General features: G+C 44.4%; 1 pseudogene across 1 annotated transcript; it reads left to right on the top strand.

Moving 5' to 3' along the window:
* The first annotated feature begins 24,792 nt into the window (after nt 1–24,792).
* LOC101024286 lies at nt 24,793–27,123 on the top strand (annotated as a pseudogene). Its single transcript, XR_002517261.2, has one exon. The product of XR_002517261.2 is annotated as an SUMO-activating enzyme subunit 1 pseudogene (transcript).
* The last annotated feature ends 219 nt before the right edge of the window (nt 27,124–27,342 follow it).

Raw genomic sequence — 27,342 nt, 5'->3', positions numbered from 1 at the left:
CCCAGCACTTTGGGAGGCCAAGGCGGGCAGATCACAAGGTCAGGAGATGGAGACCATCCTGGGCAACATTGTGAAACCCCGTCTCTACCAAAAATACAAAAATTAGCTGGGCGTGGTGGTGTGCGCCTGTAGTCCCAGCTACTCGGGAGGCTGAGGCAGGAGAATCACTTGAACCCGGGAGGCAGAGGTTGCAGTGAGCCGAGATCACACCATTGCATTCCAGCCTGGGGACACAGTGAGACTCTGTCACAAGGAAAAAAAAAGAAAAGAAAAGAAAAGAAAATACTTGAAGATCAACGCTAAATCTAGTTTCTTTTAGGTATGTGGGAGACAGGAAACTAATCAGGCAAAGACCATTTATTGATTGTCGACCATGTACTAAGCTCTGTGTGAAGTAGTTTGGAGAGATAAGGTGTCTCATGCCTGTAATCCTCACACTTTGGGAGGCTGAGGCAGGTGGATCACTTGAGGTCAGGAGTTCAAGACCAGCCTGGCTGATGTGGTGAAACCCCTTCTCTACTAAAAATACAAAAGTACAGGGAACAAGGAAACACAGGAAAAGTAGAAGCCTTCCATTACCTCTGAATACATACACACACAAGCCTAAATACATGCAGCCAGAAAGGCAAAACAAAGAAATAAACCAACAAGGGCTTCTCTGTGCATTTAACCCAATCAGTAAAATAATTTATCGTTAATGTGATACAGACTCAGTTGTCTTTGTAATTCCGATAAGAAATAATAGTGGGAAATGAGGAATCCAAGAGCTCTATGGTTTATGCACTCATATCTGTAAACACTTATTAAACATGTACCTTTCGTAAAAAAGTAAGTATGCATTTGGAGGTTTTTTTCTCACAAGTGTATATATTTTGCTTCCACATTTAGGTCAAGGGTCTAATTTTATCTACTGTTTTAATATTTTCCAATACACAATATTGAACTCTCTCAAAATTGACACACAAATACATCTATGATTGACTGCAGTGGTATGTGACAGTCCCACGTACAAGAATAATTTAGTGCGGGTTGCCAGATCTTTCTCTGTTGGCTGGAAAGTGAGCAGCTCCTTGGGATGGTGTGGCAATGCCCTATGTTGCTATTGTTTTTTAATACCATGTGGTTTTATGGAGTAGAGAAGAAACAATGGGCTGGCAAATTTGGGAAAAGCTCTTCAAAACTGAACTAAAACACTTCAATTTTGTATTCTGGAGTCTTAACCTTTCAAAGCTCAATTTTTACAAGTTGCTTTCAAATGTCTTCTTCCTAGAAATATCTTCGCTATCACCTCTCCTTCTACATAGATAACTTCCATCCAAATCTAGGTCCACTGTATTCCCTTCTTCCTCGGAAAATGACTCCTGTCCACAGCACTTAATCATCATATTATTAGCAAATGTACAACTCACTGGGTTTTGGCATAGGCTAAATACGACATTGATATGTTTTCTCTTTTTATAACCATGTTCTGTTTTCCCAACTAGAGCGTACATTATTGTCTCTTTGGATAATATATTCAAATAATTCAAAAGTCAAAAGTTATAAAAAGTTATGAAGTGGGCCAGGCACAGTGGCTCATGCCTGTTAGCCCAGCACTTTGGGAGGCTGAGGCAGGCAGATCACGAGGTCAGGAGTTCGAGACCAGCCTGGCCAATATGGTGAAACCCCATCTCTACTAAAAATACAAAAATGAGCTGGGCGTGGTGGCGGGCACCTGTAGTTCCAGCTACTCTGGAGACTGAGGCAGGAGAATCACTTGATCTCAGGAGGCAGAGGTTGCAGTGAGCCAAGATTGCACCACTGCACTCCAGCCTAGGCGACAGAGCAAGACTCTGTCTCAAAAAAAAAAAAAAAAAAAAAGTTATGAAGTGATATATCTTCCCCTTTCCCTCTCTTCCAGCCACCCAATTCACCTTTTGGAGGTAACCATTGTTATCATTTTCTTGGTATCTTTCTGGAGATATTACAAGTATATTTTAAGCAGATAATGAGAGACAGCTGTATGTGTTTAAGTATATATTCCTCACACATATGCACATTCTTTCTACTTCTTTTTACACAAAGGATAATATACTGCATAGTCTTTTGCACATTTTTTTTCTTAACAACTTTTAAAAAATGGATGAATCATGATCTATTAACTAGTCCCCATTCGATGATAATAAGATATTTAGAATGTTTCTAATCTTTTGCTATTACAAGCAATGCTGTAATAAATTACCATACACATAATTCATTTTGGAAATGGGCAGTTATATCTGTAGGAATTCTTAGAAGATTAATTGCTGAATCAAATTTGTAATTTTGATAGGTGTTGCCAAACTGTTCTCTATAGGGGTAATATCAACGTATGCTCCTATCTGTGGCATATTAGAGAGTCCCAGATAATTCTCATGCAGACGATCTAAGATCTTGTTTTCCTAGGTCACTTAATGCTTGTGAGCCTTAGTTATCATCTGCAAAATGGGAATGTCATCTACCTCAGAGGCCTATTGTGGGGACTATTTTGTGATGAAAATATGCAAAAAAAAAAAAAAAGCTGTGAAAACTGTTCAGCAAGATGAAAATGTTAATTATTATTAAGAATAATAGCTTTGGCTGGGCTAGGTGGCTCATGCCTATAATCCTCACACTTTGGGAGGCTGAGGCAGGTGGATCATTTGAGGTCAGGAGTTCGAGACCAGCCTGGCTGACGTGGTGAAACCCTGTCTCTACTAAAAATACAAAAATTAACTGGGCGTGGCGGCACACACTTGTAATCTCAGCTACTAGGGAGGTTGAGGCAGGAGAATCGCTTAATCCGAAGAGGCGGAGGTTGCAGTGAGCTGAGATTGCGGCTTTGCACTCCAGCCTGGGCTACAAGAGTGAAACTCCATCTCAAAAAAATAATTGCCCAGGCTAGAGTGCAGTGGTGTGATCTCAGCTCACTGCAACCTCCACCTCCCGGATTCAAGCAATTCCCCTGCCTCAGCCTCCCGAGTAGCTGGGATTACAGGTGCCCACCACCACGCCTGGCTAATTTTTGTATTTATTAGTAGAGACGGGGTTTCACAATCTTGGTCAGGCTGGTCTCGAACTCCTGACCTCATGATCCACCCATCTCGGCCTCCCAAAGTGCTGAGATTACAGGCGCGAGCCACTGCGCCTGGCCAAGACTTTTAAACTTCATGATAATAGCATGATAATGGCCATCAGTCTCTCTGTTTCTCTTTTGCCACTCCCTTCAATTCTCCCTTCACTAGCCAGAGGGATCATTCAAAAATGCAAATTTGATTACATCAGTCCATGCTTAAGATCCTTTGGTAGTATGTTACATTTTACTACAATAATTTCTAAAAGCCTTTAGTGGTTTTCCAGTGCTCTAAAATCTTTCACATATCATATTATCTCTCATCTTTGAGCCTTACTTAGTATATGCTTCCTCCTCTTGCAGGACTATTTACTGTTCTAGCTATCTCTCACTCTAACACTGGCTTGCTTCTACACAGTTTTCAGCTAAAACATCACTTCTAAAAGGAAAAAAAAATCACTCCTTCCTAGAAGCCTTCCTTGATGCCACCAGGTCGGCTAGGTGCCATTGCCCTGCGTTACCACACACTTCTGATATCATCATGTTTTTTTCTCTGTACTATAACTACCTCTTTAATTGTCTTCCTGTTTAGACTGCAAACTCTCCGTAAGGAGGACCAAGTATATCCCAAGCATCTAGTGCAGTGTCTGGCACATGGTAAAGTCTCAATAAATACTGACTAACTGAGCGAATGAGAGAATAAATAAATAAATGCATAGGTGAAATAGTCACTCAAATGATCCAGCCTAGAAGATTTTACTTTGCTTGGGAAAGAAGCAAGTGTTTTCCATCATTTATAAAATGACATGAAGGTTAATCAATCTCTGGTCACCTTTCCAATTCAATATCAAATGGGGCAGAAATCCTAGGCGGCGATGGAGTTGGAATGGCTGGTTATCAGATAACAAGCTGTGGGGAGGGTGGTTGCTATGACAACCTTTAAGCTTATTAAACACCAAAAGGCTGTAGTGCACAGGAAAAACCCACGTTCAAGTGGTGTTAAGATCTGCAGGCTCCAACTATCGGGTTTATACATTTATTTGGGGTGCTTTTTGGAATCCTAGAATGCCACAGCTGGTAGCATCTTGGAGATTTTTCCTTTTTGTATTCCTTATGGTACAAGTAGGTTCCAGAAAAGGCAAGGGATTTGTCCAAAGTCACACAGGAAATGAGGAGCAAAGCTGAAGTTAGGAAACCTGAATCTCCCCACATCCATTGAAATGTTAGCATTTCTTGATTTCCAAAGATGCTGGGCCTTTCACAAATGTATCAATCAAAAATAGGTTTGCAGTTTGCGCGTGGTGGCTCACGCCTGTAATTCTAACACTTTGGGAGGCCGAGGCAGGCGGATCTCTTGAGGTCAGGAGTTCGAGACCAGCCTGGCCAACATGGTAAAACCCCGTCTCTATTGAAATATAAAAATGAGCTGGGCATGGTGGCAGGTGCCTGTAATCCCAGCTACTTGGGAGGCTGAAGCAGGAGAATCACTTGAACCCAGGAGGCCGAGGTTGCAGTGAGCCAAGATAGCACCACTGCACTCCAGCCTAGGTGACAGAGTGAGACTCTGTCTCAAAAAAAGAAAGAAAGAAAGAAAGAGGAAGGAAGGAAGGAAGGAAGGAAGGAAGGAAGGAAGGAAGGAAGGGAGGGAAGGTATGCAGCAGTTTCTCATTATATTAAATTTTTAAGTTTAGTCACTCAAAACATTTTGCATTCATTCATTCACCCTTCAACCAGTATTTACCAAATGCTACTGTATATCTTGCACTACTATGTACTGCAGAAAATAGAAAGCTCTCTAATGCAGGATCCCTGGCCCTCATTTGATTTGGGCTGTGAAATGGGGGAAACTGAATTTTTTCTCAAAGTCAAATTATCACCCTACACATTACTTGCTGTTTATAAAAAAGAAAGTATAACTTTGATATGGGGCGACCAGGCTGTACCCACTTTAACCCTGTGTCGTATGTTGGTATCGCGAATGGTGAGACAACTAAACATTATGCGTGCCCCCCATTGTCGTGCTAACCGAAGTACTTGTAAAGTATTGGTACCAAACTGTCAGACAAATCCAAAAGGTCCAACAGTCTGTGGAGGCAATGTTAATAAGAAATTTTTTTTTTTTTGAGACTGAGTCTCACTCTGTCACCCCGGTCGGAGTGCAGTGGCATGATCTCAGCTCACTGCAACCTCTGCCTCCCGGGTTCAAGTGATTCTCCTGTCTCAGCACCCCCAAGTAGCTGGGATTACAGGCATGCGCCACCACGCCACCTGATTTTGTATTTTTAGTGGAGACTGGGTTTCACCATGTTGGTTAGGCTGGTCTTGAACTCCTGACCTCAGATGATCCGCCCACCTCAGCCTCCCAAAGTGCTGGGATTACAGGCGTGAGCCACCACACCCGGCCTAGGAAAATTTTAAAAACTTAAATGATGACTAAAGACTTAGACAAAATTAAACACTATTTGTGGTCCTTGATTGAATCCTGCTTTGAACAGACCAACCATAAAAGATACTTTTTTTTTTTTTTGAGACGGAGTCTCGCGCTGTGTCACCCAGGCTGGAGTGCAGTGGCACGATCTCGGCTCACTGCAAGCTCCGCCTCCCAGGTTCAGGCCATTCTCCTGCCTCAGCCTCCGAGTAGCTGGGACTACAGGCGCCCGCCACCACGCCCGGCTAGTTTTTTGTATTTTTAGTAGAGACGGGGTTTCACCATGTTAGCCAGGATGGTCTCGATCTCCTGACCTCGTGATCCGCCCGCCTCGGCCTCCCAAAGTGCTGGGATTACAGGCTTGAGCCACCGCGCCCGGCCCATAAAAGATACTTTTGAGAAATGGATAAATTTGAATATGGACTGGGTATTAAACGGTGTTAAGGAATCATTGTTAATTCTGTTAGACATGATAATGACATTGTGGTTATATAGGGGAAATGTCCAAAAACAGAGGTGTGGTGGGGTGCAGTGGCTCATGCCTGTAATCCTAGCACTTTGGGGGTCCAGAGAATCACTTGAGCTCAGGAGTTCAAGAACAGCCTGGGTAACATAGTGAGACTATGTCTCTACAAAACATTAAACAAATTAGCCAGGTGTGGTAGCAGACACCTGTAGCACCGGCTGTTCGGGAGGCTGAGGTGGGAGGATTGCTTCAGTCCAGGAGGTTGAGGCTGTAGTGAGCCAATCGTACTCACTGCACTCCAGCCTTGGAGACAGGGTGAGACGCTGTCTCAAAAATAAATAAATAAATAAAAAGAGGTGCATTCTTAAGTAATTAAAGTGAAAGTTCTTGAAATCAGAATTTACTGTAAGTAAACCTCAGGGAGGTAAAAATAAATATGACAAAAGGTTAATAATAACTGTTAATTTTTGGTGATAGACATGTGGGCTTCCTTATACTAGTTTCTTTGTTTTTCTATTTGTTGGAAGTTCCCAACCTTGCAAATTAAAAGAAAAAGAAGGGAGTGAAAATACCACTCAAGCTAGAAAGAAAGTTGAACAATGGCAAAAGTGATTGTATGATCAGCACTCTGTGTCGGGAAAGTAACACAGACCAAAAAGTTTCTTGAAGTCTAGAGAAAAAAAAGATCTCTTGGCCTGAGGTGGGCAAAGAATAGTTCATGGAAAAGGTGACACTCAGATGAATAGAACTGCAATGTGCATTGACAGAGCCAAGCGCTGGTACCTATAGAAGGATCAAATCAGTTGCCAATTTACAAACACACTCCCCAGCCAGGCAGGGTGACTTTTGCCTGTAATCCCAGCACTTCGGGAGACCGAAGTGGGCAGATCACCTGAGGTCAGGAGTTTGAGACCAGCCTGGCCAACATGGTGAAACTCCGTCTCTACAAAAAATACAAAAAATTAGCCAGGCATGGTGGCACGTGCCTGTAGTCCCAGCTACTCGGGAGGGTGAGGCAGGAGGATCACCTGAATCTGGGAGGCAGAGGTGTTGCAATGAGCCGAGATCACGCCACTGCACTCCAGCCTGGGAGACAGAGTGAGACTCCATCTCAAAAAAAATAATACTCCCCTCCCACTGTGGGCTGCAGAAAGGAACCTGGCAAATCTAACCCTCAGAGATACCAGGCCTCATTGCTTAAATTGATATTAAGTCCACTCGCCATTGGTCGACGGGTGAACCCTGAGCCTGACCTCCTGCTGTGCACCGCCTTAAGCTCCCAGCCAAATAAATCAAAGCTAATTACAAACACAAAGGGATGCTCATTTGCAAAGAAATGACCTCCAGATACTTGTTGCACTAGTCAGAGGCCACCTCAGTCCAACCCAATTAGCTCTTTCCCAAGAGATTCCTTTGACCCTGCTCCCACCACAACAGCAGGCTGTAGTTCCAGCCACAGCAAAACTACCCAGAAGCCTTTGAAAGGCAGAGTCTCGAGCGCAATGTTGAGCATTTTACCTAACCCTTATCCCTTAAGAACAAATTCAGTGAGTCCACATCAAACAAAACAACAGCCAAATGGATGATGTTGCCATTTATAAGCTCTGACTAATGCAGCTCCTGATTTCCCTTCCAAATTAAATGCCTTTCGCTTAGTACATTTTCAACAGACGTTACTCATCTGCTCGATTAATGAGTTTGCTGTGAAAGCGTACTTTGGTAGTCATTTGAAACAAAAGCACCTTAACATGACTGAGGCTTTGCTTCCCGTTCTCTTTCCATCTCAGCCTCTCTTTCTCCCTCTCCCTCCCCAGGGCAAATGCATCACTGATGTAAGGGTGGGGAAGCTGGAGTCGCCAAGGGTTCTCTTCTGTGTCACTACACTACATTAGGAATAAAACCTTCCACTTAAACACTTAAATGAAAACATCGAGAAACTAATTTACTATTTGCAATCACATGACTTAAACCGAAGCTGCCTTAATTTCCTTCCTATTTTGCTTCAAATTCAATGTGAGCGCACCCTAGATTGGTCTATGAAAAGGCTGTCTTCGAATCACAACACTTAAGGCCTCTTTCATTTTCTTTTTGATTAAATAATTGAAATTCCTGTCAGGGCCTGCACTTTACTGATGCACAGATTTGGTGTGTGAGGATAAAGACCACGTTTTGTTTGCTGCCTGGGTCTTAAAAGCCAGTGGGCTTTACTTCATTGAGGGGCAGATCAAAATGGACCCATGCTATTCACCCATTTCGCAGAAATTTCCTGCATCCATTAAGTGATTGTTTGAAGACAAATTACAAAAAGCATGTCCTCTCATTTAGCCATCCTTGTTCACCTGGAGGCTCCTGCCTGCTGAAAGGAGCCCAGTGACTCCAATGCCAACGTCATCCATTAGGAAAACAAAACCGAAGACTCGTACGCACGTATATGTACATACACAAAATGCACAAATAGTGGAAAGAATTATTATAAGTCTTAAGTCACAGAAAATTTGATTTGCTTCAACTGAAAAACCTGAGGATAGGCCGGGTGCTGTGGCTCACCCCTGTAATCCCAGCACTCTGGGAGGCCGAGGCGGGTGGATCACCTGAGGTCAGGAGTTCGAGACCAGTCTGGCCAACATGGTGAAACACCATCTCCACCAAAAATACAAAAAATTAGCCAGACGTGGTGGCAGACCCCTTAAAAACAAAAACAAAAACAAAACAAACAAACAAAAAAAACCTGAGGATAACCTGAGGTCATCCTGTGACGGACTGTGGTAAGAGAAGCCCAGGTGGATGTCGTGATCCTGTATCACCATGGGCCCCTAAGCTCCTGGTTATCAAGGAGGCAAGTGGATCTTAAAGGAGACAGGGAGAGGCCTTCACTTAGAGGAGAAGCTGTACTCCCCCTTCTCCAGTCCCATCATGGGATGAGGAGTGATTGAATTGGGTGGCTGCAGGTATTTATGTGGCTCTGCCCTTTGACACTGTCTCTAACACCTGTGCAGCCTTAGAATGTGTGTCTGTGTTTGAATACAAATCATGTGTTCTCCTTAATGAAGCTGATCATCAGACACTCCAGGATATACCTCCCCACTCTACCGAGCTGTGTGCCCTTGGGCATATTCCCTGTGACCTCTCAGAGCCTCTGTCTTATCTGTAAAACCAGGACATTAACAAATGGCCCCTACCTCCTCACAGGATGGCTGGGAGTTTTAAATGAGACAAGCGTGGAAAGTGCTTAGGGCAGCATCTGGCACGTGGTAAGTGCTTAATAAAAATTAGGCAATACTGCCGCTCTGTGCTCACGTATCTTTACGTGTGCATCTCCATGTGGACCACGTTCACATTCCCTCAAGTACTGCACTTGCGGAGGATGATCTTGGCCACATTCTCCCCATTAAAAAACAAAAACCTTCCTGGGTACAGGAGAGCCTATATTGTATATAACACATGCGTGCCTACACACACACACACAATAGCAAAAAGAGGCCTTAAATATATCTGACCCAGCCTCTACCCAAAGTGGGCCTCACATCGAAAACATCTAAGACAGTTTAATGTCTTCCGCGTTGGACGCCTCAATTTACTTCCATGAAACCTCTACTGCTGATTCCTATTCAGATCTCTGAACTCATGGAAGAAAGCTTACTGCCACAGAAAAGCCTTTCCAATATTAAGAAAACAAAACAGCTGGACGCAGTGGCTCACGCCTGTAATCCCAGCACTTTGGGAGGCTGAAGTGGGCAGATCGAGGTCAGGAGTTTGAGACCAGCCTGGTCAACATGGTGAAACCCTGCCTCTACTAAAAATACAAAAATTAGGCAGGCATAGTGGCTCACACCTGTAATCCCACCTACTCAGGAGGCTGAGGCAAGAGAATCACTTGAACCTGGAAGGTGGAGGTTGCAGTGAGCTGAGATCATGCCACTGCACTTCAACCTGGGCAATAGAGCCAGACTCCATCTCAAAAAAAAAAAAAAAAGAGAGAATGATATGGTTTGGATTCATGTCCCTGGCCAAATCTCATGTCAAACTATAATCCCTAATGTTGGAGGTGGGTCCCAGTGGGAGGTGACTGGAACATGGAGGTATATTTCTCATGGATGGTTTAGCACCATCCCCCTTGGTACTGTCTTTGCAATAATGAGTTCTCCTGAGATCTGGTCACTTAAAAGTGTGTGGCACCTCTTCCCCCCACAACCTTGCTCCTGCTCCTGCCATGTGAAATACCTGCTCCCCCTTTGCCTTCCACCATGACTGGAAGCTTCCTGAGGCCTCCTCAGAAGCGGAAGCCGCTATGCCTCCTATACAACCTGCAGAACCATGAGCCATTAAACCTCATTTCTTTATAAATTATCCAGTCTCAGATATTTCTTTATAGCAATGTGAGAACAGACTAACACAGAGTGCATCCCTTCAAGTGCCAAACAGAAAGATGTTGGCATTAGCCACTGGTTTTATTATCACTTAGTCGCCCTTCTTCTTCGTAGTAGAGTAGTGATTGAGGTAGAATTCCCTCATAAATGAGGAAAATTGAATGTGTTGTCAAAGTCAGATTTGCGAATGTACCACAGCCAGCCACGGGAGGTGAGTTGGGAAGGTCATGTTTAAAAGCAGGCGTTTAGGTGGAAGAGTCAGTCTGTACAGCTTTGGACAAAGGAAGTGGAGCACTTCCTAATGGCAGCCACCAGCAATGATGCAAACATACCCCTGCCTGGAGGCCAAGGGAGAGACATGGTGTCCTGTAAGGGTTCCAGCCAGCCAGAATTCCCTTTCCGTAAAACAAAACTAATTAACCATGTTCAGACAGGGTAGAGAAGGCTGTTAAAGTAGGACAAGGATCCTGTCTTCTCATCTCCACATTCAGATCTTGGTGACCGGGAGAGCTAACAGAACAGTCTTCTAGCCTTGACTTTCAGCTCCTACCAGAGTTCCTGCTGCTCCCGCCTTGCTCTTTTCTTTCTCTTTCTTTCTTTCTTTCTTTCTTTCTTTCTTTCTTTCTTTCTTTCTTTCTTTCTTTCTTTCTTTCTTTCTTTCTCTCTTTCTCTCTTTCTCTCTTTCTCTCTTTCTCTCTTTCTCTCTTTCTTTCTCTCTTTCTCTCTTTCTTTCTCTCTTTCTTTCTTTCTTTTTTTTTTTTTTGAGACAGAGTCTCACTCTGTCACCCAGGCTGGAGTACAGGGGTATGGTCTCAGCTTGCTGCAACCTCTGACTCCCGGGTTCAAGTGATTCTCCTGCCTCAGCCTCCCGAGTAGCTGGGATTACAGGTGCCCGCCACCACGCCTGGCTAATTTTTGTATTTTTAGTAAAGTCGGGGTTTCATGTTGGCCAGGCTAGTCTTGAACCCCTGACCTCAGGTGATCCACCTGCCTCGGCCTCCCAAAGTGCTGGGATTACAGGGGTGAGCCACCGTACCTGACCACTCTTACCTCTTTCTTGAGCTCTTTCTCTGGTATAATCTGTCAGTATTTGAACATTTTATATCCATTTCTAAGCCTGCTGGGCAGCTCAGGAAGGAGGAGATATTAGCCATGCAAACTTGTTGCCCTGAACTCCCAGGGGCACATACTTTGGGCAAAATGGGAAGGGTGATTTTGAAGAGTTGAAACTCAAATAATCTAGGGGGAAATCCAAGCAAGGTTGCTCTTGTGGGGCCATGGAGAATATAATTCTGGCCTTTACTACTCTGAACAGACATGACTCTGAGTTGTTCAATGAGCAGATACGTGGACAGAAGCAGAAGAGCTGGGTTTTGATCCTCAAGCCATTGCTGCCTTCCCAGGTGACCTCCTGCAGCTCAGTTTCCCTTGTGTGGAATGAACTCAGCCTCCTAGACCTGCTAATGAGCTACAGTGATTGCCAGATCAAAGGGTGTTTGGGAACATTTCCGGCCTTACCAGTGAGGTGGAAAAAAAGCAGGCAAAGCAAGGTGATTTAGAAAATGCCACTTTACCTGTTGAACCAAAGAGCCAGAAGTTGAAGTCATAGAAATCCGACTGAGATTACCCCGTGGTGCACAGTAAATAGTACAATTCCTTTCTCACCTAGGCCACCAAGTCTTGTCCCTAGGAGAATCCAGATTATATCCAAATTTCCTTCTGATTTCCTTCCATCTGTGATAACTTCGTTGTTCTGTCCCTGGAGATGAGCTAGATCCAGAGTTCCCAAATGCTGGTCTATGGACCAATGCTGACACATGACAAGGTTTTTATTCATTAAATGAGACAATAAGGCCACTGTAAAGAATCTTTCAGAGTTCAATGTATTTCATTTAAAGGGCTTTTCTTCTGAGATGATATCGTTGAAATGTAAGCTCCAAGAGGGTAAGGACTTGGATGATATTCTTTTTCTCTGGTTTCCAATACCCAGAAGAATACCTGCGTGTAAGAGGCACTCAATCAACATTTGTTGAATGAATGAAGGAAAAATTATTTCCTTTTTATTTTCCTGGGATTAAAATATCCTTTCTTTAATGAAATGGTATCGAAAGTAAGTGGTGGGAGGTTTTGAAAACTTTTTTCCTATGGAAAAATAAAAGTATATAATTATTTTTAAAAGGCTATTGATCTTTAAGTTTGAGAATTTCTAGACTAGATGATCCATTAAGGACCATTTCATCTTATGATCCATCAGACAGAGTGGGAGCACGTTCAAAGCCCTTTAGTTAAATCATAGCAGGCCACACACAGTCCCAGCACGTTAGGAAGCTGAGGCAGACAGATCACTTGAGGTCAGGATTTCGAAATCCTGGCCAACATGGTGAAACCCTGTCTCTACTGAAAATACAAAAATTAGCCAGGCATGGTGGTGCACGCCTGTAGTTCCAGCTATTCAGGAGGCTGAGGCACGAGAATCACTTGAACCCAGGAGGCCGAGGTGGCAGAGAGCTGAGATCTGGCCACTGTACTCAGCTCGGGTGACACAGCAAGACTGTCTCAAAAAAAAAAAAGAAAAGAAAAAAATCACGGCCGAAATGTTTCCCCTCTGAAGTCTTAGAAGCAGAGAGCTGAGTTAAGATACTGGAAAACACGCATTAGCCATGTAACCTTGGGGCAAGTCATGAAAGCCTATTTTTCTTCTGTAAGATGGGAATAACGCTACCTCAAAGGATTACGGTGGCTTCAAATGAGAGAGCAATGTATGAAAGCACGTGGGGCCTGGTTGTTTATTTTAAAAGTCTGAAATTAATAAAATTTAAGGTTTCCACAAGAAAACCCTGAAACCTACACTACTGTTTGAAATTGACCCAAGACAACTTGCTTATGTAGAAATATTGTATTCTTTTTTCTTTATCAACTTCTTTTTTAATCTTTGGATTCTTTTTGATAGCTATTAGTAACCTCCAAGAGTGGAGATAGAAAAGGAATGAAATTCTCCACAACTTCATTGTCCAGTTGTCTATTTACAGAGAAAGAGGCACAGCCTAAAGTCAGCCACACACACAAACATCAGCAGTTAGTTCTGTGAGCTTAGTGAAGTTGAAGCTCTGTCCTTTCCCAGGGTTTCTAAACCTTGGCACTCTTGACATTTTGGAATGGGCCATTTTTTAAAAATTATTATTATTATTATACTTTAAGTTCTAGGGTACATGTGCATAACATGCAGGTTTGTTACATATGTATACTTGTGCCATATTGGTGTGCTGCCCCCATCAACTCGTCAGCACCCATCAACTCGTCCTTTACATCAGGTATAACTCCCAATGCAATCCCCGCCCCCACTCCCCATAATAGGCCCCGGTGTGTGATGTTCCCCTTCCCAAGTCCAAGTAATCTCATTGTTCAGTTCTCACCTATGAGTGAGAACATGTGGTATTTGGTTTCCTGTTCTTGTGATAGTTTGCTGAGAATGATGGTTTCCAGCTGCATCCATGTCCCTACAAAGGACACAAACTCATCCTTTTTTATGGCTGCATAGTATTCCATGGTGTATATGTGCCACATTTTCTTAATCCAGTCTGTTACTGATGGACATTTGGGTTGATTCCAAGTCTTTGCTATTGTGAATAGTGCCGCAATGAACATACGTGTGCATGTGTCTTTATAGCAGCATGATTTATAATCCTTTGGGTATGTACCCAGTAATGGGATGGCTGGGTCATATGGTACATCTAGTTCTAGATCCTTGAGGAATGGCCATACTGTTTTCCATAATGGTTGAACTAGTTTACAATCCCACCAACAGTGTAAAAGTGTTCCTATTTCTCCACATCCTCTCCAGCACCTGTTGTTTCCTGACTTTTTAATGATTGCCATTCTAACTGGTGTGAGATGGTATCTCATTGTGGTTTTGATTTGCATTTCTCTGATGGCCAGTGATGACGAGCATTTTTTCATGTGTCTATTGGCTGTATGCATGTCTTTTGAGAAATGTCTGTTCATATTCCTTGGAATGGGCCATTTTTCGTTGTTGCTGTTGTGGGGGCTATCTTGTGCATTGTGGGATGTTTAGCAGTATATCTGGCTTCTACCCACTACATACTCACACACGTACGTGGTTATAATTGTGACAACCAAAAATGTCTCCAGACCATTGCAAATGCCCCCCAGGAAGGGTTGGTGGGGAAAGCAAAGTTGTCCCCAGTTTAGAACTACTAACTTGCAAGTATCTTGCAAGCAAGGTTCACTTGCAGTGACTTCAGATACTTTCTTATTTAGAGCCAGGCAATCAAATCCTGTATAAGCTTCCTAAAATATGACCAGGCAAAATTTTAGGCCTAGGGCACTATTCCAAAGGGTAGGCCACTAAGCAAGCTTACAGCAAATTCCCTGTTCATTCATGAGTACCTTGTCAGTATTTCTAACCAATCCATATATCTTGAACACCATTCATTTCACCAGTAAAAAATCTTTCTAACACCAATTGTACACATTAACAAGACTCTGATGTTAATAGGAAATAAAGATTATTAAAGTGCCTGATAGTAGCCACTTCAAGGGTATGGACTTTTGATTAGAAACACTCAAATGCTAACTAAGCCACCCTGAAGTGTGAGAGATACACCACACCGTTCACACAGAAGTAATTTTAAACAAAGGCAATATAGTAGCTTAAAATAACTGCTGTTTAGATATCCCAAATCTTTATGTCATTATTATTATTATTATAGAGATGTTACTGATCCATGAAATCCAGACAGCTGAAAACCATTGTCCTGGCCAAACGTGGTAGCTCACACCTATAGTCCCAGCACGTTAGGAGGCCGAGGCGGGCCGATCACTTGAGGTCAGGAGTTTGAGGCCAGCCTGGCCAACATGGTGAAACCCTGTCTCTGCTGAAAATACAAAAATTAGCCGGGCCTGGTGGCGCATGGCTGGAATCCCAGCTACTCAGGAGGCTGAGGCAGGAGAATCGCTTGAACCTGGGAGGTGGAGGTTGCAGTGAGCCAAGATCGTGCTACTGCACTCCAGCCTGGGCGACAGAGCAACTCTGTCTCAAAACAAACAAACAGCAACAAGAAAAAAACATTGCTCTGCACTGAACTGGTCCTTTGTGAAAGGCTGTTCAGGTGGGAATGAGTCTCTCCAAAGGAACCCTTGTGCTCAGACTGATCCTGCATGTGATTTGTAGCCAAATTTTAATGAAAACCAAGGTCCCCAGCCACTTTTCCCAACCGACAGGGAGGCCGGTGTAGAACAGAAGTCAGCCTGGAGTCCATCTTGGGGGTGAATTGCATGATTGCCAACCAGAGTTTGTTTCTCAGTGAGTTTGTGTGTATAAGAATGCACAAGTTGCAATTAATTCCCAGCGAAGTCACTTCTCAAGTTAATTAGAAATGCAAAGTGTGAGTCTAAATGTTATGAGATTATAAAATGGCTTAATAATGGGAACAATGAGATTGAAGCATATGCATTCTGGCCATGTAAATATTTCATAACAGTGCCAATCTGATTTCATTTGCCTAATCATGCCATTGATATGCAGCCGCCAGTCTGCAAATAGAAAGCCTGAATTGCAGCAGATCACCCTTCTAATGTCATAATTATTAATATTGGAGGGAAATGGAGCTGCTACACTCCGACGGAAGCTGCTAGGCCTTTTGAATTGAGATGGGGACAGCACTACTGGGGAAAGAGGAGGAAGGTGATACACCAGCCCCAACATCCCCATTCTGCTTCTTGGCCAGAAGTATTTAGGTAATTAGGCAGCTCAACAAATTAAAGCGATGAGAATGCTGAAGAGAAGAGTTGCAGGGCATCAATTCCCCAGTCCTCAATCAAAATCATAATGAAACACACACACACACACACACACACACACACACACACACACACCCTGGAAAAAAAAAGAAAAAGAAGAGGTGTTTTGTGGCAATGAATGATTCGGTGCATGAGGGTTCAGCTCATTGCTGGATGCTGTTGTGGGGCCGAGCAGGGCAGCATCCTCTCCCTTCTGGCTTCCTCTGTTTGGTCAGCATGTTTCATAGAGTACTTCATGCACAAATCCCTTTTATTGGCATAGAATGTGACTTTCCCATTGACACTTGAGAACTGTTTTCCCTTGCTTTCCAATTCTACCGCTTTGAAACTTTTCTTCTCTCCTTAACTCATTTCCCCATGTGTGTCATGTCTCTACACTTTGAGCATAGGGAATGTCTAGAATACTCTCTATATTCTCTCAACATTTAGTATGATGTCATACATTTGGTGGCTTGATTGATTCCACTGGTGGTGACACCAACCCCTCCAGGTGGCACAGTGAGGGAAAGGCTGGCCCTGCACTTGGCTGTGTCAGCTTGGGCAAGTCACCTAACCCCTCGGGGTCTCACTGTTTCCATTTGTAAATGGAGATTATAATGCCTATCTCACAGTACTGTTGTGCGGGGTGTTTGTTTGTTTGAGACAGAGTCTTGTCCTGTCGCCCAGGCTGGAAATATAAAAAAAGAAAATATATTGCATAGTAAACAATGTTGTTATGTTATTACTATTTGTTGTTATTATTAATTACAAAATGAGAAGTGAAGATATAAAGGTAAACTCCAGAAAACCCAGAAAGTTAGAGATATTGCCACAGATAGAACTCTTGATTAGCTCCTTGCTGTCACACTATACACAGACTGTTATTATATGTCCACAGCATCCAGAACTGTGAAATGTGTACTATAGATACAATAATTGCTAACACTTTTACATGCCACCAAATATGCACAAGGCACTATTCTAAGCACTTTAGAGATAACTCATTTAATTCCTACAACAGCTTTAATGAAGTTTGTTCTATCATCATCCCCATCTTGCAGATGAAGAAACTGAGGCAGAGGAAGGCATATAACCTGTCCAGAGCTATAGCGTCAATAAATAGCAGAACTGGGATCAAAATCACATAATCTGTCTCTGGAGTCTATCCATGTCCTCACAGTGTGGTGAAACCACACTCTCCTACTTCCTACTGTCGAGAAATGCACAAGAGGCCAGGTGTTGTGGTTCACACCTGTAATCCCAGCACTTTGGGAGGCCAAGGCGGGTGGATCACTTGAGGCCAGGAGTTCGAGACCAGCCTGGCCAACATAGCGAAGCCCCATCTCTACTAAAAATACAAAAATTAGCCAGGTGTAGTGATGTGTGCCTGTAGTCCCAGCTACACGAAGGCTGAAGTGAGAGGATCGCTTGAGCCCAGGAGGCAGAGGCTGCAATGAGCCAAGATATCACACCACTGCACTCCAGCCTGGGTGACAGAGTGAGACCTTGTCTCAAAAAAAAAAAAAAAAGAAAGAAAAAGAAAAGAAAAGAATTCACAGGAAAAAAAGAAACTCTGGGCCCTCTGCCATTGCTCCTCCCCGTTGAAGGTAAGAGCCTTGTAGTGATGGAGCCACAGGGGTCTTGCCTGGTCAGCACAGTATTATCAAACACTTTTCATGCTGAAAGCCTTTAGGGAAAACATACACGCCATAGGTTAAGGCAGGCCCACCACTCATGCTGGATTATACCTCCGTTGTTTGTGTGTTTCACCTCACGGACTCCCGAGGACATTTGAATGTGCAGCCATAAGCTCTAAGAAACGGAATCTGACATTTGGATGTGAACACAAGCAGTTTTACTCCAACGATGGAGGGCTGGGCATTGCCAGTGGAGTCAGAATGAGAAGAAGCTGTTACTTGGGAGAAAAATTTCATCTTTGTCTTCACGCAAGGTGAGAGCTCCAAGCCTGCAGAGGCTGGCAGAGGCCACGGCGGGGAGAGGTCTTGAGTGCTTTGAGTTTGGGCTTTGGGTTTCAGACAGTTTGCCCCCTGATGGCAGACATCAACTTGCCTTAGCTTATCTCGGTATTTACAAGTATTTCCCCGTTAGGCCCCGGCTCCCTGAAGTCTGCTTGTGTTTCCTCTGCGTCTCCCCTACTGCAGCCAGGTCAGAGTCTGTAGCAGGGGAACACTCCCTCCCTGGCGAACATCATGGCTTTCTCCAGATAACAAAGATCACAAAGAAAGAGGCTTGTTGGTTTCTCAGCAGGAGTTTTTGGTTTTTTTCTCTGCAGCACAAGCTGAACTTGAGTCTTTGCTCCAATGTTGCAGTTGATAACTTAGTTCCTTAAATACAGCCAATCGGCTGGCTGAGGAAATAAGTGAGCACGGCACAGGCGTCTTGAGGCCCAAATCTTGGTTTCCCTTCCTTCCTTCCTTCCTTCCTTCCTTTTTTTTTTGAGACAGAGTTTCGCTCTTGTTGCCCAGGCTGGAGTACAATGGCACAATCTCGGCTCACCGCAACCTCCGCCTCCCAGGTTCAAGCTATTCTCCTGCCTCAGCTTCCAAAGTAGCTGGGATTAGAGGCACGTGCCACCATGCCCAGCTAATTTTTTATATTTAGTATAGACAGGGTTTCACCGTGTTGGTCAGGTTGATCACGAACTCCTGACCTCAGGTGATCCACCCGCCTCAGCCTCCCAAAGTGCTGGGATTACAGGCGTGAGTCACCACATCCAGCCTCGGTTTCCCTTTCTGTCTAGTTATGTCACCTTGGGCAAGTCCTTACCCTTTTAGTGACTCTATTTTTTCTCATTTTTAAATTTTTTAGTTTAATTTTTAATTTTTTTCCCTCATTTTTAAATGGGAACTAACAGAGAGAGTTGTGATAATTCTGTTAATCCATATAAACATTTAGTATAGTGTCTGGTACATATTACAATAAGTATTCAAGCAATTCATTTGTATTGCTTTTCATTGAATGTAAATCAGCCACTCAGTGTCTAGGCAGTTCCTCCATCATTGACCTCTGATCCCTTTGGCCAGTCACCCTCTCTCTCTTCCTTTGGGCTGGAGACAAAGGAAGACAGAGCCCCCTCCTTCCCTCCCTCCTTTACTCTTCTCTCTTGGGGCTACAGTGAACAAATGATAACAGCACAGGTTTGACTCAATTAGGACAAAACCCCAAAGCAGATGATGCTTGTGTGCAGAAGATGGAGTAAAAGAATTGGCTCCAGAAGGCTTGGGACCTGCTTGTAGAGGATGCTAATTGGTTTCTTGCTGGTAATTTTTCACCCCTAAGTGAACAAGAAAGAGGTTATCTCAGAGGCTCATCTGCCTTGCAGGTTCATTGCAGGCAAATGAATATCTGTGTCCAGGGAGAGATGGAGATTGTCCTCTCCAAAGAGAACATAATCTCATTTGTCCCAAGCAAAGATTTCATTCCTGGCAGGTCTGCAGAGGTGGAAGGGGATAAAAGTCACTTCAAAATTGCATGGGAGCTCTGCGTCTTACACACTCTCAGTAAGTCCAAGGGTTGTGGAGTTTGGGTATATTTAATCCTCATTTTCTCACTGAGTAGTCTGGGGAGAGGAATGGGGATGAAACATTAATAGGAATAACAGGACAAGAATAGGAAAAATAATAGGAACAATAATAGGAAACTGTGAAAAGAGCTCTGCTCTGCCGGGCGCAGTGGCTCATGCCTGTAATCCCAGCACTTGGGGAGGCTGAGGCGGGCAGATCACTAGGTCAGGAGTTCGAGACCAGCCTGACCAACATGGTGAAACTCCATCTCTGCTAAAAATACAAAAATTAGCCGGGTGTGGTGGCACTTGCCTGTAATCCCAGCTACTCAGGAGGCTGAGGCAGGAGAATAGCTTGAACCCAGGAGGTAGAGGTTGCAGTGAACCAAGATCTTACCATTGCACTCAAGCCTGGGCAACAGAAGGAGATTCCATCTCAATAAAAATAAAAATAAAAATAAATTTAAAAAAAAAGAGCTCTGCTCTCAGTGGAAGGGATAAGGATGAACAATAGAAAAGGTAACCATAAGAATCGCTCCCCTTTAGAGCTCTTTCTGTCCCTTGTGTGTGCATCTATTATTACAGTGTCCTGTAGGCATCCTATTATCCAACTGTGTCCTTGAGAAGAAAGGCTTTATATAACATTAGCAAACACTTACAAATCACTTACTATATGCCAGGCATTGTTCTATTTGCTTTCCCTATATTAACTTATTTAATCCTTACAGCAACCTTGTAAGACAGGTGTGTTATTATTCCCATTTTATGGTTGATGGAATCAAAAAACAGAGGTCACATATAGATTGAAGGAGGAAGCCAGACAGAGCCCCACACCTCTGCTTGTATATCTCAAACCCTAACACAGTACGGGCTTAATGCATTTTATTGAACTAAGTGCAGAAAAAGTGACGATGCTGATGCTGTGAGCCTATAAAATACTAAGTGCACCAAAAATACTTGCTAAAAAATGGCTTCCCAGAGGCTCTGCCAAGAAGATGACTGGTTTAAAGCAATCCCACCACAGAAGCTGCCACCCACCTGGAGGTAACTCTAGGAAGGGGGAGGTCACCATAAGAGAGATGCTGCTTCATCTACTTGTCACTGCAAATCTCTCTCTGAATTTTAATTTGGCTCCATTACTTGAGGCATTTGAGTTTCTTCTGACACATGACCTCCTTTCCATTCTTACTGTTATCACCTCTATTTAATGACTGGTTACTTCCTCCTCAAATGATGAATTAATGACACTGGTCTCATCTCTCTGAACTCTACGCCACCCTATACATTTCTGCTAATCTTTCAGGCTGGGCGCAGTGGCTCACGCCTGTAATCCCAGAACTTTGGGAGGCCGAGGCGGGCGGATCACCTGAGAGCGGGAGTTTGAAACCAGCCTGGCCAACATGGAGAAACTCCATCTCTACTAAAAATACAAAATTAGCCGGACATGGTGGCGCACGCCTGTAGTCCCAGCTATTCAGGAGGCTGAGGCAGGAGAATCGCTTGAACCTGTGAGGCGGAGCTTGCAGTGAGCCAAGGTCACACTGTTACACTCCAGCCTGTGCAACAAGAGTGAAACTCCATCTCAAAAAAAACAAACAAACAAGCTTTCTAAAACACAATTCTAATACAGTAAAAATTTTGCATTAACCAGTGCCTTTCAAATTCAAAGTTCTCAGCTCAGCATTCCTGGCCTCCCACACTAACATGATTTGCAGTCTCAGTCCTCTCTCTCCCTGTGATCCATGCACGCTGACCACTCCCTCCTCGCAAACACACTTTTTTTCTTTTCTTTTCTTTTTTTTTGAGACGGAGTCTCGCTCAGTCGCCCAGGCTGGAGTGCCGTCGCGTGATCTCGGCTCACTGCAAGCTCTGCCTCCCTGGTTTATGCCATTCTCCTGCCTCAGCCTCCCGAGTAGCTGGGACTACAGGTGCCCACCACTATGCCTGGCTAATTTTTTGGTATTTTTAGTAGAGACGGGGTTTCACTGTGTTAGCCAGGATGGTCTTGATCTCCTGACCTCGTGATCCGCCCGTCTCGGCCTCCCAAAGTGCTGGGATTACAGGCTTGAGCCGCTGCGCCCAGCCAACAAACACACTTTTGCATATTCACATCTTATCTCAGAGTTGTTCAACCTAGTGTCCCTGGCTCTAGACAACTCCGATGGAAGAGATTTATAGAAGAAAGAAGACAGACCCAGCATTCACACTTCTGCCTGTCACTCAGAGTAGCAAGATCTCAGGCAAGTGATTCAATCTCTTTGAGTGTTAGTTTCTTCATCAGTAGAGGAAGAATAATCCTATCTGTCATGCAGAAGTGTTAAGAGATCATTTATTTGGCCAACAAGCATTTGTTGAGCACCTATTATGTGGCAGGTATTGTCAGCCCTAGAGATGTTAAACAAAACATGGAGCTGGCCTTCTAGTGAAGGTGCAAGAGAGACATGAAACAAACGAGCAAGTATTTATAAAGTGCTCAGTGCATGTCTGGCACGTAGTTCTCTCTCAGTGAATGATTGCTTTTCCAGATATTGCAAAAGGCCTAATAATAGATGTATGTTTATCTACCCAAGAGAGTGCCGAACAGAAATGTTTAGTGTTTTTGGATTCAAATGGAATACTCAGAAAGTTTCATGAAAGAAGAGGCAGTTATCGATCAATGTACTATCAATGTATTTCAATTACTGGATACAGCACCATACAGACAGCAAGTACTAAATACTTGTTTATTGAATAAATGTTGGCTAATGCATAATGATCAGGATCTTTAATCAATAGTTTTATTGCCTTTAATTATAAATAGATGAGCAGGTTACTTAAAAAGTCTTGGCTGGGCACGGTGGCTCATGCCTGCAATCCCAGCACTTTGGGAGGCAGGGGTGGGCGGATCACCTGAGGTCAGGAGTTCGAGACCAGCCTGACCAACATGGTGAACCCCTTCTCTATTAAAATACAAAAATTAGCCAGGAGTGGTGGTGTGCGCCTGTAATCCCAGATACTCGGGAGGCTGAGGCAGGAGAATCGCTTGAACCCAGGAGGCAGAGGTTGTAGTGAGCCGAGATCTTACCACTACACTCCAGCCTGGGCGACAGAGCGAGACTCTGTCACACACACACACAGAAAGGCTCCCAAACCCAAATGTCATTCACTACCTGCTGGCTGGCGCCTAAAGTCTACACAGTTAGAGTGTAGGTTTTGGTTCAAGTCCTGCTCCCTTACTCGCTAGCAGTGCAGTTTGAGGTAAGTCTCTTGAGATTCTATTTTCCATCTTTAAAATGGAGATGGTGGAGACAATATGCTCCACTTAAGAACATTGAGAGGATCAAATATGAGAATACATATAAACTGCTTAGGATAGTGCCTGCTACACAGTAAATGTCAATAAATATTGGAATTAACGCTACGGCCACCACAGTTTCATCCCATTGCCAAAGGTTTTGTCCATTTGTTCACACCAAGGGAAAGATAGCCTAGTGGTTAAGGTCTGCCATTTACCCCACAGTGAGAGTGACTCTTAGATTCTACCCTATTAGAGGTAGGAACCTGGAAGCAGAGATGACTAAGACATGATTCCTGTCTTCCAAGAACATTCGATCTAGTCCAGTGAATCCGGTCCCTAATGGCTAACAGTGCAAGAATTTCCCATTGACAAAGCACTGTCTCATATACCATTCTGTGCATCTTCACAACTCTGCAAGAGATGTTACCAGCCCCATTTGGAATTGAGGAAACAGGTTTGCTTAGGGTATGTGCCTCACAAATGTCACACAGCTAGTGAGTAGCTAGGTCAGGATCAGAATGTGTGTCCTGTTCACAAGGCCATTCCTCTGGGACCTGAGAGAATGGATTTTGATAGGTGCAAAGGGACGAAGGACCTGGGATTCCTGAGGGAGCTCAGAGAGTAGAAGAAGGAGTAAGCTGGATGCAAGTAACAACTTCCTCCTCTTTTGTCCCACCAGCAGTAGAAGGCAAGTGACAGTTATGAGAGAAATGGTGGGGTGGCGGAGAGAGCTCCCTGGGGAGAGGTCTTGTCTATAGGAGTCTCCTTTGATTGCTGGCCCCTCCCCACCCCTCCCGTTGTTTTCCCACTGCCCCAGTTTTATCAAAGGGCAATTAAGCCCTTTTTTCTCAACAGTCTAAGGAGGCTACATTTGTCACTCAGGTCCTTTATTTTCAGGTCTGCCTTCTTCTCCTTTTTTTTTTTTTTTTCCAACTAATGTGTCCTCTTATAATTAGAGTTTTACAGTCACTTGTAATTAGGCCCATTTAGTGCTTTACAGTAGGATACTTTTAACCTATTTCACCTTGTAATTAGGGACCTCCACCCAGGTATACATACGCAGGAAACAGATATAGATAAAGGGAGAGGGTAGGGGCTGGGTCAAAGGCACACATGGATATATGTACACACAAGCACACACATACACACAGGACTGTATGCTCGCTGGCTCCGTGCGTGGGGATGTCTGTGAGTGCAGCAGATGCACTGTTGCCTTTGTACAAATGCTGGAGCCATGTGGTTGTAAGGAGAGCATTTCGTCGTATGTTCAAGTATACTTGGGAACAGAAGGCGGGTATGGAGGGAGTTCCGGTTGCGTGTGAATGTGTTAGGGAAAGGGAGTAGGCAAGCTGAAAAGTGGTCAGCTCCTATAATCTCTATCCAAGGAAGGAATTTATTGTTAATAGATAATACATGACACATGGTTCCAAATTCAAAAGGTACAAAAAGCTATACAGTAAAAAGAGCTCTCCCTCCTCTCCATCCCCAACCATCCAATTCTCTTCTCAAAAGGCAATTTTGGGTCTGGCGCAGTGGCTCACGCCTGTAACCCCAGCACTTTGGGAGGCCGAGGCAGGTGGATCACTTGAGGTCAGGAGTTCGAGACCAGCCTGGCCAACATGGCAAAACCCTGACTCTATTAAAAATACAAAAATTAGTCAGATGAGGTGGCTCTCACCTGTGGTTCCAGCTACTCGGGAGGCTGAGGCAAGAGGATCGCTTGGACCCAAGAGGCAGAGGTTGCAGTGAGCCGAGATCTTGCCACTGCACTCCAGCCTGGGCAACAGAGCGAGACTCCGTCTCAAAAAAAAAAAAAAAAAAAGGATTGGCGGTGCGCGGGCCGGGCGTGAGCGGGACCGGAGCTGAGGCAGGAAGAGCCGACGCCACGGTGGAGAAGGAGGAGGCTGGCGGCGGCATCAGTGGGGAGGAGGCTGGCGCAGTATGACCAGCAGATCCGCCTGTGGGGACTGGAGGCCCAGAAACCGCTGCGGGCCTCCCGGGTGCTTCCTGTCGGCATGAAAGGACTCTGGGCTGAAATTGCCAAGAATCTCATCCTGGCTGGAGTGAAAGGACTGCCCATGCTGGATCACGAACAGGTATCTCCAGAAGATCCCGGAGCTCAGTTCTTGATTCGTACTGGGTCTGTTCGCGGAAATAGGGCTGAAGCCTCTTTGGAGCAAGCTCAGAATCTTAACCCCATGGTGGATGTGAAGGTGGACACTTCGGATATAGAGAAGAAACCGGTCATTTTTCACTCAGTGTGTCTGACTTGCTGCTCCAGGGATGTCATAGTTAAAGTTGACCAGATCTGTCACAAAAATAGCATCAAGTTCTTTACAGGAGATGTTTTTGGATACCATGGATACACATTTGCCAATCTAGGAGAACATGAGTTTGTAGAAGAGAAAACTAAAGTTGCCAAAGTTAGCCAAGGAGTAGAAGATGGGCCTGATACCAAGAGTAAAACTTGATTCTTCTGAGACAACGATGGTCAAAAAGAAGGTGGTCTTCTGCCCCGTTAAAGAAGTCCTGGAGGTGGACTGGAGCAGCGGGAAAGCAAAGGCAACTCTGAAGCGCACGACCTCTGGCCACTTTCTCCTTCAAGTGCTCCCAAAGTTCCGCACAGAAAAAGGAAGAGATCCCAGTTCTGATACATACGGGGAAGATTCCGAGTTGTTGCTCCAGATACTAAACGATGTGCTTGACTCACTGGGTATTAGTCCTGACCTGCTTCCTGAGGACTTTGTCAGGTACTGCTTCTCCCAGATGGCCCCAGTGTGTGCGGTGGTTGGAGGGATTTTGGCACAGGAAATTGTGAAGCCCCTGTCTCAGTGGGACCCTCCTCACAACAACTTCTTCTTCTTCTTCGATGGCATCAAGGGGAATGGGATTGTGGAGTGCCTTGGCCCCAAGTGAACCCAAGACTTGGCAGCCCCGGAGATGCCAATTGCAACATGCCCGCCTGTATTCCCTGTCCCCCTGCTTCATGAAGGCATCTCCAGGCAAGGAAAACTGAAGTCATTGGCCCAATACAAAACATTTCCTGCGACGAAGGAGGTGGTGCCGTCATGCTGCTTCCCATCACCAGCAGCTGCTCAACAAGGGGCACAGGGCAGCTGTCTTTGTTCCAGCACTGTTCAGACAGCCTGGCATCCCAGGCCTGCCAGCCCCCCTGAGTGAAGAGCACTTCCAAGCACCCCTCTGCCCCTTCTCTGTCCTCATGCTGTCATGGCCTCGCCAGCCCTCTGGGGTATTGTGGGTGATGCCTGCCAGGAACGAGCATGCTCTGTTGCTTAGGAGCCTCTTGCCACCTTCTCGGACTTACTCCCCACCTGACGTCTTGCAGAGAGGAGCGTGACTTCAGATGGAGAGTAAGCCCAGGCCCCGTGAGGCACCAGTGGAAGTGCAGCTCCAAGCTCAGACAGGTGCCCTTAGAGAGGAAACCCACCACAGGCAAATGCATTGGAGTTTGAGACCCTGACAAACAACAGGTGGCATCTGGTGTGCTGTTCTTGAGTTTTCATTTAGGATTAGTTGAGTTCCAGCTGGGTTTTGGGAGAAAGGAGATGTTACCAAGTCTTGGATGTTAGGGCAAGACCCTGCAAGTTGCGTATTAATAGGAGAGCTTGTCTTTCAAGGCAGGTTCCTGGGGCTTCCAGGCTAGGAGGGAGGAGCCTGCCCTTTTAACAGAACCCCAGTCACCCATGCGGCCCAGGCCATTCAGAGGCTGTTGCATTTCAGGGCTGTGTTGGTCCTTTGTTTACCTCCTAAACCACAGCTGTTTGTGTTTCACATATGTTCTGAATTTTCCTTGGTTATTTTTAAAGGAATGATAATGAAGTCACTTGCTTTAGGGGGAAAAAAAAGTCAATCTTAGGTAACAAGAAAAACACAGGCAATCTTTATTACCAGAGATATTCTAAATAGAGTTTTCCTAACAGAGTGATAGCCAAGTGTACACCTTGTTCTAAACCTTGCTTTTTTCATTTAAAAATATATCTGTTGTCTGTTATTGTTAATAGTCTTGGTTAGTGTTCCACATTTGTCTAGACAGAGCTTTTCTCTATCTTTTTAATGCCTGTATTGTGTTTTGTGTTCATACCACTATTGCTTAATTTACAACTCTCTCATGAAGTAAAAATGTTTTTTCTCATTTTAGGAAAGACATTTTTCTTTTTTCTTTCTTTTTTTTTCTTTCTTTCTCTTTTTGTTTTTTCTTTTTGAGATGGAGTCTTGCTTTGTTGCCCAGGCTGAGTGCAGTGGTGCGATCTCTGCTCATTGAAACTTCTGCCTCCTGGGTTCAAGTGATTCTCCTGCCTCAGCCTCTGGAGTAGCTGGGACAACAGGCGTGTACTACCACATCTGTTTGGTTTTTTTTTGGTTTTTTTTTTTGTTTTTTAAGCAGAGATGGG

Source organism: Papio anubis, chromosome 12, assembly GCF_008728515.1.
Source record: "Papio anubis isolate 15944 chromosome 12, Panubis1.0, whole genome shotgun sequence".
Lineage (NCBI taxonomy): Eukaryota > Metazoa > Chordata > Mammalia > Primates > Cercopithecidae > Papio > Papio anubis.
Note: the sequence above shows the minus strand (reverse complement) of the source record. Positions and strands in the feature narration are given on the sequence as shown.